Below are 13,608 nucleotides of genomic sequence, written 5' to 3'. Positions count from 1 at the left end.
TAGAGGGCTTGCCTCCTATGTGTGAGGCACTGGGTTCAATTCTCAGCACTACATATAAATAAGTGAATAAATAAAGGTACATCATAACCAAAAAAATATTTTTAAAAAAAATACATTCCACAAGAAAAACATTGTAGCAAGAGTGGGGCTGCTCAGGCTATGACACAGCTAGATTTAAATTGCATAAATTTAGGATTTGAAGTTGAACTAAGAAAGTCACATCATTAGTTCAGATTTGATTCAGGAGTAACCAAACCAAAACAAAACAAAACAAAAAACCCTTCAAATGTCTTTTTAAAATGCAAATTCAGAAAAAATTTGAAAAAAAAAAAAAAAAAAGCAAATTCATTTTCTGTCTCAAACTTATGAAGTCCAGAGATAGCCCAGGGCTGGTATGGCAACCTTTGTTCCTCCCATTGGAAGGAAAAACAACAGGAGGCAGAGAGAAAGCCACCAACTCTATATGGGTGTGTACCTGAGGACACCAGACTTTACAGTCAGGATCCAGCTGACTTAGACCTTGTACCAATCTTTAACACCCTACATTGCCAGCCAAGTTCTACCTACTGGGGTTTTTTGTTGTTATTGTTTGTTTTTTATTTTGTTTGTTTTTTATTTTGAACCCAGGGCCTCATGCATAATTAAACATGTGCTCCCCCACTGAGCTACACTCCCAGCCAAGTTTTGCCCACTTAAATCACAGAACATCTAGAATGCAGGCCCTGTCAGATGGAGGACCCTTAGAAAGTTTCACTGACCAAGACCGGGTGGATTGCAGGGCATCTTGCTCCAGGCAAAGTTACAACCAAGGAAATCTGTGGAATCTGTAGCAGATAGCCTCTGAAATAGCCCCAAGGGATCCCCTCTTCCTGCTATTCATGCTGTAAGGAAGTTTTACATTTATTATTTTCTCTCTGAAGATTTGATAATTTTCCTCCATCAAATAAACTGACAATAGACAACAAAACAGAACAAATTTTATTATGTGCCTAAACACAAGAGCCATACATAGAATGTGAAACTCAGAGACAAGTTGGCTGAACTGATGCAGAGCTTAACAAAGGTATAGGGCCTTAGGCTTTTGGGGGAAGGGAGCTGATGGTTGGTGGGAGAAAGTACAGGCCAGCAAGGGATGTCTTGTGATGCGGAGGAAGTCCCAGGTCACAGCCACCTGTGGTCACCTCTGTCTGGGTCAGGTGCCAGACCCCCAATCTCTTCTTCCTATGAAAATACCTTTCCTCTTCAGAAGAGGGGAGTATCAAAGGGAAAAACCTTTGCCTCTATTTGCTGCTTACTTATGTAAATTTCTTTTTACAAAAGAACAGCTTCAGATACGGACTAGTGTATACAGTTTCTCTAAATAACCAATTAGAAATATGCTCAAGAAATCTATTTAGGGTGAAATATTTAAATTTCCCACAATGCCCTTGTGTAATCTCCCTTGCATGGGGGCTGGACCTCATGACTCATTTCTAACTAATTAAGTAGGGCAGAGGATGTCACCTCTGAGATCAGGTTACAAAAAGACTGTGACCTGCTCAACTTGCTCATCCTCTTCCTCCACACTCACTTGCTCTGGGGGAAGCCAGCTGCTGTGTTTTGTGATTCCTGTCCCTTCTGGCAAGGAACTCACGTCTCCAGCCAACAGCTAAGATGACTGAGGCCTTCTGACAGCATCCCAAGTGAGCTTGGAAACCAATCCATCTTCAATCCATATTCCATCAAGTCCTGAGATGAATGCAGCCCTAGCCGATGGGTGGACCATAGCCTCATCAGGCATCCTGAGCCATAGTCCCCCAGCTAACCTGCATTCACATTCCTGCCCAACAGAAACCATGAAACAATAAAGATTTGTTGTTTTAAGCCAATAAGTTGGACATTGCCTGTTATACAACAATGAGTAACTAATACACAAATACTACTAGTTTATTCTCATTCTCAGTTTATAAAATTGTTACTCCATCAGTCCTGAAGTAATAGTTTCAGGCAATACCAGAATGTAAACACAGAGCTGAGATAATCCATTTAAGAACAGAGAACTATCTCTACAGGCATTATGAATGTCAATGAAGAAATACTATAAATGACTTCCTTTATTTAAAAAAATTGTGGGAGTATCATGATAGCTAACAGGTGTCCCTGTAGAAAGCAATCTTGTTCTCATTGCCCGTTTATTCTCATGGCAGGATGAAAAGACAATTCAGTGGTGGTACTCGGATCACATTTGCAACTGTCAACCCCAATTCAAGGTCAGGGCACATTTGTTTGCTAATTGCTTTCTGTAAATGAAGCAGTGTGTGGACTGGCATTCAGGGGCAACCTTTTATTCTTGGAGCAACCCCTTCTTTGCTAAACTAGGACCTGGGTTGGTAGTGTAGCTCAATGGTAGGGTGCTAGCTTAGGGTATGCTATTACTGGCTTGGTGGCTTCTTTATGTTCTGTGTCAGAGGAATCGGATAAAGGCAGGATGTAATGGGAACACCATTCTTTATTGGGACCTCTTGCTTGAGCAGAAGGGATACACAGCATTAACTGAGAGTATCAGGCTGAATCTCCGAAGAAAGACGCGTGCTAGTGTTTATTCCTTTGTAAGGATTGCAGGAGTGGGCCAGGATCTGGGAATTGTAATTCGCTTTGGGTACATCTTCTAAGGTATTTTCTTTGCATGCCCAGTGCAAGCACCTCAACCCTTGAAGGAAGGGTAATCAATCATCTTTGCCATGGGATGAGGATGAGTTGCTGCAGCTGTTAAGAGAACACAGAGGTGGGGAATGGAAGAAAACACAGATCGTGCGAGTAACAGGTTAAGGGTCTGGAGAATTTGCTTTTTGGGTGACTCCCCAATAGTTTTATCCTTTATGTTGTTTGTCCTTGTAGAGTCATGGCAACCTCCTGGCTTTAATGATGGTCCTGGTTTCTGAAGCTGAGAGGACAATTTGAGAGTGACTAAGTGAGTGAGTGAGTAGGGAAAAACACAAACCAAGCTCTTACTAGCCAACAAGCTATGAGTTAAGGTCCCTGAAGTACATCTGCCCTCATTATCCCCTCCGAGTTTTTAATTTTATGGGATATTGCTTTTCTGTCTCATTGCTAAGACCCTGAGGTCAATCTCCAGCATCACAATGAAAAAACATATGGCTAGGATTCCATCAGTATTGTCTCTAATGTGCATTTTTCTCACAAAATAATTGTTATAAATGAAATATCTCTTTTCCTATAGCACAGGTTTGCAAAATGATGAATACAATAAAATGTCATTGCATCCTTTCCTCTTGTATATGTGAGCTCATTCCAAAGGCAGATTCAGCCTAGTGCAGTGGGGCACCCTGTAATCCCAGTGGCTTCTGAGGCTGAGGCAGGAGGTTTGCGAGTTCTAAGCTAGCCTCAGCAACTTAGTGAGGCCCTAAGCAACTCAGACCCTGTCTCTAAATTATGTATATAATTTTATATATATTTATATATATGGCTGGGGATGTGGCTCAGTGGTTAAGCCCCCCTGGGTTCAATGCCGAGAACCAAAGGCAAATTTATGTTCAGCATATCAGCCATTTCCTTCCTACGTAAAGGGACCTATCTTCTAGGATGCATACTTATTAGTATTTCCTTTTTGTGATATTATGGAATGTATATTTGGTCTTCCTGTTTCCTGGCACACAACTCCTATAATCCTTGGAATCTTCAAAGCAATTTTAGTGTCTTTTGTATGCTAATGAATGACTGGTGACTAGCAGTCCTGAGATAACTTGAGGATGAAGATTGGTCACAGGAAGGACCAAGGCAGAATTAAAGCATTGGGAATTTTTAGTCCAGGTCCCCAACATCCAGGAAGTAGGTAGGGGAGAGAGACTGAAGGTTAAGTTGATCATTAATGGCCAGTGATGTAATCAATCATGCCTATGTAAAGAATCCTGCATAAACCAGGCATGGTCACTCATGCCTATAATCCCAGCTACTTGGGAGGCTGAGGCAGGAGGACCACAAGTTCAAGGCCAGTCTGGGCAATTTCTTAGAGATACCCTGCCTCATAATGAAAATTTTAAAAAGACTGGTGATGTAGCTCCGTGATAAAGGGCTCCTGGGTTTAGTAGGAGGGGAAAAAATAGATTAAGACAACTACATAAAAATCTAAAAGGACAGGGTTTGGAGAGCTTCCAGGTAGAAGAACATATGGAGGTTCTTGGAGAGAGGATGGAAGCTCTTCATCCCTTCCCCGTACCTTGTTCTACTCACATCTTAATGTGGTGCTCACCATATTTTGTTTTGTGCTGGGGATAGAGCCCAAGGCTTTGTGCATACTAGTCAAGTGCTCTACCACCAACCTAAACCCCCAGCCTTATTTGTATCCTTTCTAATATCCTCTATAATTAACCAATAAACCTAAGTGTTTTCCTAAATTCTGTGAGTCACTCTAATCCAGCCTAAGGAGAGGACTGTGAGAATCCTGATTTATGGCTTCTAGGTCAGAAACACAGGTAAAACAATCTAGGGCTTGTGATTTGCATCTGAAGTGGGAGAGGGGTAGCAGTTGGGGGCTGAGCCCTTAACCTGTGGGATCTGATCTTTTTCCAGATAGACAGTGTCAGAATGGAATTGAATTAGACACCCAGCTGGTGTCTACAACAAAATTGGGTCAAAATTTGGTTACAGAAATCTGTGATTGTTGAGTGAGAATATAGAAGAAACCAGGTTTTGTTTTTTTTTTTACATCGTATGCCATTGAATTTTTGCAAGAGCCTAGACTTAGATAAAGAACTTTTGTTTGCTTTCTCCTCAAGCGTAAATTGTGTCAGCTTTGGCAAATAGATTTATACCTTTTTAGCAATAGAGTGATTTATAGCCTTGTTTTGCTAAAGAAATAGAGATATCAATGATATTGCTATAGGATTCATATTTTCTCTACTGTTAGAAATAAAATTCATCAGTTTGGAAAGTATGATTTTGTTCTTATTCTAGAAAAAAATATTTTTTGTACACTCAGAGGTTCCTATGTTTTGTTTGAAAATAATGCTATAAAATCTTGGATGAGGGGCTGGGGTTGTAGCTCAGTGGTAGAGTACTCGCCTAGCACAAGTGAGGCACTGTGTGGGATCCGCAGCACCAAATAAAAATAAACAAAATAAAGGTATTGTGTTCACCAACAACTAAAAATATTTTTAAAATCTTGGATGACTTTATGTTAACATATGAATAAGCTTGTAATAAATTAATATACTGAGGAATAGGGATGAACAAATTGCTAGCCCAGTAAATCAGCTGGGGTTCTCCAGAGACATAGAACCAATAGGATGGATCTATCTATCTGCCTGTCTTTCTTTAAAAAAAAAAAATTTTTTTTTTGTAGTTGTAGATGGACAGAATGCCTTTATTTTTTTTGTTTATTTTTATGTGGTGCTGAGGATCGAACCCAGTGCCTCACACATTCTAGGCAAGCGCTCTACCACTGAGCCACAGTCTCAGCCCTATCTGTCTGTCTTTCTATTAACTTATTATAGGGACTAATTCATTGTTATGAAGGCTGAGATGTGCTACCATCTGCCATTTGCAAACTGGAGATCCAGGAAAACTGGTAGTACAATTCTGTCTGAAGATCTGAGAACCAGGACAGCTGGTGCTCAGGACATGAGAAGATAAATGTCTCAGCTCAAGCAGAGAGAGAGAAAAGAAAAGAAAATTTGCCCTTCTTCCACCTTTTTGTTCTACTTGATCCTTCATAGGATTGGATGATGCCCAATTAGTAAGAACTGGTGAGGACTAGTCCTCTTTATTTAGTTTCCTGATTCAAATGCTAATGTCTTCCAGATGCACCTCATAAGCATTCTCTCAAATAATGTTTTACCATATATCTGGGCATCTGTTAGCTCAGTTAGGATGACACAAAAAAAACTAACCCTCACACTCAGTAAGATGCAAATGTAGCACAGTCATTTATTCCTTTTACTATTTGTGCTGTTACTCCTTGGGTGCTTGTGTTAAAAAACATTTTCATATGCTTATCCTACAACATACAGAGTCTATTTTAATTAGTATCCTATTCACCTTATAATGCTATTCTTGTTAGGTGCAGGACAGGCTGAGTAAGCTGTCTGCAGGGCATGCCAAACAAAGTTAGCTGCAGGATGACCTGGCCACTCATACCCTCTGTCTGGTTCTTTATCACCTATTTGCTTCAAGCCCAAACGCCCAAGCCCCCACTCAAGGCAGAACCCTAACACCCCCCCCCCTCAAGGCCGAACACTTAACCCCCCTTGTGCCAACAAGGCAGCTTGCAGACCCAGAGACCTCATTAGATTTGGGCTATAAAACTCCCTCTTGCCAGTCCCCTCTCTCTTGCTCTCTCTCTCTCTCTTGCTCTCTCTCTTACTTTCTCTGTGTCTCTCTTGCACGCTTTCTCTCTCTCTCTCTCTCTTTCTCTCTCTCTTCTCTTTCTCTCTTTTCACCTCTGTTGCACTGCTGCAATAAAGATCTCTTGGTTGCTCTGAGTGTTGTGGTCACTTTCCTTTCAATTCTGGTCTGTGATATTTACATTATTATATTCATGATTAAAAAAATTTAAAGACAGGTTTATTGAGATACAGTTATTATAAGATTTGCCCTGTTAAAGTGTACAATTCCATGTTTTTAAATATATTCATAGAATTATGCAACTGTTATCTAATTTCAGACATTTTATTACCTCAAAAGAAACCCTTAGCTGTCACTCCCTATTCTCTTCCAGACTTCTCACCTCTGGAAATCACTAATCTCCTTTCTGGATTTGCTTATTCCAAACATTATATTCAAATATAATCTCATTGACTTGGGAGGCTGAGGCAGGAGGATCAAAAGTTCAAAGCCTCAGCAACTTAGCAAGGCCCTAAGTAATTCAGCGAGATCCTGTCTCAAAATAAAAAAGTAAAAAGGGCTAGGGATGTGTCTCAATGGTTAAGCACACCTGGGTTCAATCTCTGGTACATAAATAAATTAAATAACATGATATGTGTTTTTTTTTGTATCTGACCTCTTTCACCACTTAGCATGATAGATGCAAAATTCATCCATGTTGCTGGGTATGGTGATACACATCTGTAATCCTAGCAACTTGAGAGGCTGAAGTAGGAGGATCTCAGGTTCAAAGCCAGCCTCAGCGACATAACAAGACCCTAAGCAACTTAGCAAGACCTTGTCTCAAAATAAAAAATAAAAAGGGCTGGAGATGTAGCTCAGTGATAAAAGGCTCCTTGGGTCAATCCCTAGTACCACACACACACAAAAGCTATTATTTATCTTTTCTGTCAGCCTATTTCTTGGCTGCCAGGTCTTTTTTCTTTGGAATCAACCAATCTCTGTTTTTCTCTCTCTAGCTTTCAAACCACCTATGGCTCCCATAAGCTCCCAGTCAGTGCCAGGGTCTTTGAACTTGAGTATCTGATCCACCCCAGAGCAGCACTGTGTCATATTGAACTTGGCTATGCTGTTGGCTGAAAGCTGCTTGGCTTAGAAGTGCTTTTCTGCCCCTACCATAATTGGCATGGCCAGCTGGCATGAGGCAGGCCAGAGTTAGAGACTCTGCACTTAGAGCACCAAAAGTCAAACCCATTTACCTATTTACCTTCATCACTTTAGTAACTCTGGGAACCTTATGTACCTAACCCCTGTTTCAGTTTCAGTTTCTATAAAATGGGGATATTAATAGTATTATCTCACAGAGTTATGGGAATCAAAGAAATGAACATATATATAAAGCACTCAGAACAATATTAGGCAAGGAGTAAGCGTTGATGTGTTTGCTTTTATTGTTATTTAGCCTGGGACTCAACCCCAAACACTGAGAAATTGAGGGCACAAGGCAGGAAAATCTGTCCAGGGAGTAAAGATCCTAGGATCAGCCTATAACCAGCAGAAAGGCTGGCTTAATTAAATCAAAGAATGAATTGCTGAGATTGATCCCTCTACTCAGGAGCAGAGCCAGTCCCCAAGTCTGAAGGATGGACAGTGCTAAGGAGGAGGCAGAAAGAACTGGGGAAGGAGTGTTATCAAAAAAGAGAGTTTGGCTTTGTCAAAGGATAAATGGAAAATGGATAGATAACAAGGTTTATTTACTTATTTGGTGCCAGAGATTGAACCCAGGGCTACTTAACTACTGAGCCACATCATCAGCCCTTTTTAATTTTTTTTTTATTTTGAGACGGAGTCTCACTAAATTGCTGAGGGCTTCGCTAAATTGCTGAGGCTGACCTCAAACTTGCAATCCTCCTGCCTCAGCCTCCCCAGTTGCTGGGATTATAGACATGCACTACCATACCTGGTAATAACAGAGGTTTGTTGGCAGGGCAGTGAAAGGATCATAGAGGTGCTTGGGAGAGAATTGAGAGAGGAGTGTTATCAAGAAAGACAGAGTTTGGCCTGGTGCTGTGATGCATTCCTGTAATCCCAACCATTTCAGGGGCTGAGGCAGGAGGGTCACAAGTTTGAAAACCAGCCTGGGCAATGTAGAGAGATGCTGTCTCAAAATAAAAAATAAAAAAGTAATGTAACTCAGTGGTTAAATGCTCCTTGGGTTCAATTCCTAGTACCAAAAAAATAAAAAGAGTTTGGGTTTTATCAATGGAGACATGGGCAATAAAGATAACAAGGGTTTGCTGGCAGGAGAATGAAAGGATCATAGAGGTTCATAGAGGTGCTTAGTACAATGATCTCTAAAGGTGTAATGTGTGCTTGTCCCTGAATATGCAGAAGATGCAGCCCTGGGCTACAAAAGATATATTAGAACTTACACACACACACACACACACACACACACTTAAATTATTGAACTTTACTGATTTCTAATCAATGGAGTGATACTGGCAGTCACCTTGTCTGTCCATGAGTCACTTGTCATCAAGGGTAAGAGAAGTCTCCTGAGAGGAATTGCAGAAATGTGCTGCAGGTTGTCATTAAGAATATTTTTATAAAAACAAACTAACAAAAAGAAAACACACACACACACACAAATGACCTTTAAATAACAGAATCAGGGGCTGAGTTTGTAATTCAGTGGTTAAGTATATATCCTTAGCATATGCAAGACCCCACACCAAAAAGATAAAAAAGAAAGAAGAATATATTGTGCTAGGAGATGGGAAGCTACCATAAAAATCAATTGTATCAAACAGCCTAATAGATCATTTGGGGGTAAAGGACTTAAGAGAACTGTCAACTGAAAAGATGAACTACACATTTTTTGCCTTGTAAAAATACCAGTGTCTAAAGATTTCTGACCTTTTCTGTTATGACAAATGACTTCAGAAACTATGCTACTGGTCCAGGGATGTGGCTCTGTGCTAGAGTGCTTACCTAGTATTCCAGAGGCACTGGATTTAATCCCCAGCACCACACACACACACACCAAAAACAAAACAAAACAAAATTGATGATTTTAAAATAATAAATATATATAGTCAGTACCTTTATGGAAATAGCAGAGTTCAATAATGAATGAAAAGTAACTGCTTTTCAAAAAAAATTCTATTTACTGAGAAAGCATTTTGAAAATGGATTCCTAGAAATGTTTCCATAACTGTCTTATTCCAGAAAATGAGATAACTATATCATTACTTATGAAGAACTTTTATCTGAAAGCTTAAAAAAACTAGGAAAAAATATTTTAACCTGGGCTGGGGCTGTAGCTCAGTGGTAGAGCGCTTGCCTAGCATGTGTGAGGCACTGGGTTTCATCCTCAGCACCACATAAAAACAAATAAATAAAATAAACATATTGTGTTCATCTACAAGTAAAAAAAAAATTTAACCTATTAATATCCCAGATGTTCATATACAATACTTTTCAGTTAGCCTGCAAGAATAATTCTTTAATATCAGTCAATTCATTGGCTGCATTTCAATAAAACTTTGCATAATTATTAGATGGAAATGAATATTAGGATTTTGTAATGCATTTTTGGTACATTCAGTTCTTGTAACTTCAAGAATATCTTTGTCAGCTATGATGGCAACTAAAACCTATTTTCAAAATAAACCAAAATTAGAAACTCACTTGTGAATCACTGCATCACAGCTTGTTAAACCAAAATATACGTGTATTTTTTAAAACAGAGGAATTTATTCAAATATATGGGGAACAAAAATGTTTTGACCTCTGTGAAATCAAATAAAAATTTAAATTACAAATTTATTTCTATTGCTTTTAAATTTCATGTTAAGATATATGTATATGCACATATGTGTTGGTTTATATACATACACAACATACATACACACACATACTTCCTTGCATTCTATACACCATTAGTTGTCAAGGCTTGCTGCTTTTGTCTTCTCGTTGACTCATTCTTTTGAATTTGTTCCTTTCCATTCAAAATTAATTTCTCTATCCTAATTCAGCCTCTTTTGACCACTGGCCTGGAATGTTGTGTTGCAGAAGTAACTGACTAGTCTTTCCCTTCCTAGGTCCTCATCTTTCTACCCTCTCTTTCCTCTCTCTTTTTTTAAAAATTCATACATGGGCTCAGATTTGTCTTTCTAAAATACTGGTCTCCAAACCCTTTTGAAAGCTCACTTTATTAATAAAAATGCTTGAACATGAATCCCTAGTATATTGATTTATTTCTACATTACAGGCACGTATGATTTATCATGTACATTGTAAAATGTACATAAATATGTCTTGAAGTCAGGCACACTGTAATCGACTCATGAAGCTGAGGCAAGAGGACCGCAAGTTCAAGGTTAGTCTTTGGCAATTTAGCAAGATCCTGTCTCAAAATTTAAAAAATTGAAACAGGGCTAGGAATGCAGCTCAGTGATAGAGTGTTCCTGAGCTCAATCCCCAGCACCACAAGTAAATTTATTCATTAATAAAATATATTGTACTTAAGTACCTTTTGGGACATTCAGTGAAAAGATCTAAGGTTGAAAAAAAGAAACTGGTGATCAGTGGCTAAAAATTACTTTTTAAAGTTTTATAGGCTAGGTGTTGGGGGTCGTGGCTCAGCGGTAGAGCGCTCGCCTAGCATGTGAGAAGCCCTGGGTTCCTCAGCACCACATATAAATAAATAAATTAAATTAAGTCATTGTGTCCAACTACAACTAAAAAATGAATATTTTTTTAAATAATAAAGTTTTATAGGCTATATAGTTTGTAATTCTAACATATATTACTGTAAAGATAATATAATATTGGCCGGGGTTGTGGCTCAGTGGTAAAGTGCTTTCCTAGCATGTGTGAGGCACTGGGTTCGATCCCTGGCACCACATAAAAATAAAAGCAAAGAAAACATTTGGCATTTGGTTTTTTGGAATTGGCTAACTTCATTTAGCATTATCTTCTCTAACTCCATCCATTTACCTGCAAATGCCATGATTTTATTCTCTTTTATTTCTGAGTAATATTCCATTGTGTATATATGTCACATTTTTTAACCATTCATCTGTTGAAGGGAATCTAGGTTGGTTCCACAGTTTAGCTATTGTGAATTGTGCTACTATAAACATTGATGTGGCTATGTTTCTGTAGTATGCTGTTTTTAAATCCTTTGGGTATAGATTGAGAGAGGGACAGATGGGTCAAATGGTGGTTCCATCCCCAATTTTCCAAGAAATCTCCATACTGCTTTCCATATTGGCTGCACCAACTTGCAGTCTCACCAGCAGTGTATGCATGTACCTTTTCCCCCACATCCTGAACTCTAGATAGGGCAGAAGGGTTGGAGGGGAAGGAATCGGGCATGGGGTAATTAATGATGATGGAATGTGATGATCATTACTATCCAAAGTACATGTATGAAGACACAAATTGGTGTGACTATACTATGTATACTACCAAAGATATGAAAAGTTGTGCTCTATATATGTAATAAGATTGTAATACATTCTGCTGTCATATATAAATTAAAAATATTACTTAAAAATAAGAAAAACAAAATAAATAAACAAAAAATAAAATAAAGGTATTATATCCATCTACAACTAAAAAATATTTTAAAAAGATAATATGAGTGGGCTGGGGATATAGCTCAGTTGGTAGAGTGCTTGCCTCACATGCACAAGGCCCTGGGTTCAATCCTCAGCACCACAAAATAATAATAATAATAATAATAATAATAATATCATGGGAACCAACAGATTTGTCTTTTGAATATCCCTTGGAGGCATACACATCTTTTTCACCCTTAGAACTCCCTATCATGAGAAAGAGAAAGTACAGTGTTGTGTGGACATGGCTTGAAAAACTCAGATTCCAAAGCTACTCTACCATTTAGTAATAATACAACTTAGAGCCTTTCTAAGGTTTAACCTTTCTCATTATTAATAGTATAATAATACTTATTATATAGTTATCATGATAATTAAATGAGCCAGCAATTATAAAGTACTTACATCTTTGCCTTGTATAGTTAAACATTAAAGCTGGGTGTGGTGGCACACACCTGTAATCCCAGTGACCCCAGAGGCTGAGGCAGGAAGATTGCAAGTTCAAGGCTAGTCTCAACAATTTACGAGGCCTGGACTGGGCACGATAGTACACTCCTGTAATCCCAGTGACTTGAGAGACTGAGGCAGGAGGATCACAAGTTCAAAGCCAGCTTCAGCAACTTAGTAAGGTCCTAAGCAACTTAGGGAGACCCTGTCTCAAAATAAAAAAAAATAAAGAGCTGGGATGTGGCTCAGTGGTTAAGCATCCCTGGGTTCAATCCCTGGTACCCACCTACCCCCGAAAAAACTTATGAAACCTTAAGAAACTTGTAAAGACCCTGTCTCAAAATAAAAAATAAAAAGGATTGGGGGTATAGCTCAGTGGTAAAGCACCACAGAGTTAAATCCACAGCATAATAATAATAAGTAAATAAATAAATAAATATTAGTTCTAGGGGATGTAGCTCAGTGATAAGTTGCTTGCTTAGCATGTGGGAGCTCTGGGTTTGATTCCCAGTACTGTCAAAGCAAGCAAACAAAAAAAACACTAAAAATTAGTTCTAGGGCCGAAGATGTGGCTTAATGGTCGAGCGCTTGCTTAGCATGTACAAGGCCGTGGGTGCAATCTCTAGCACTGTAAGAAAAAAAAAAGTTCTGATTATTGTATGGGCACTCTGAAAATGAATTGGCTACTATGTTGTTTTACTCAGCCTCCTATATCAGTCTACAAATTTCCAAGCACACGCATGCATGCACACAAATAAAAATCATTTACAAAGTTTTTAGTATCTGAGAACTGAACTGAGATAGAACATAAAAATTCTTATAGTTGGATCACACTTATAATAATAATTATTACCCTTATCTCTACAGAATTTTGCAGGTACAGAAATGACACCTGAATAAAACACAACAGGAATATACCATAATTTTATATAAAAATACTTATTAAAATATATGTATATTGTATCCCTGAGGTAGAAAGCAGAACAAATAGAGAATAAACACATTCAAAGAAAAAGATGTTCTTTGCTAAAATGTAGAATCTACAAATTTCAGGGAAACACTGTGTTATAGGAAAAATTAACACAGAGACATGAAAACATGATATAGCTACATGAAGTAATTAAACTTCACAAACTAAGTGAATAATCTTACAGAATTCTAGGCAAAAAACCCAAGTCACTTGTAATAGGAAGAGGTAAAACTGGGTTCA

This window comes from Marmota flaviventris, chromosome 17 (genome assembly GCF_047511675.1).
Source record: "Marmota flaviventris isolate mMarFla1 chromosome 17, mMarFla1.hap1, whole genome shotgun sequence".
Taxonomy (NCBI): Eukaryota; Metazoa; Chordata; class Mammalia; order Rodentia; family Sciuridae; genus Marmota; species Marmota flaviventris.
This window is presented reverse-complemented; position numbering follows the sequence as displayed.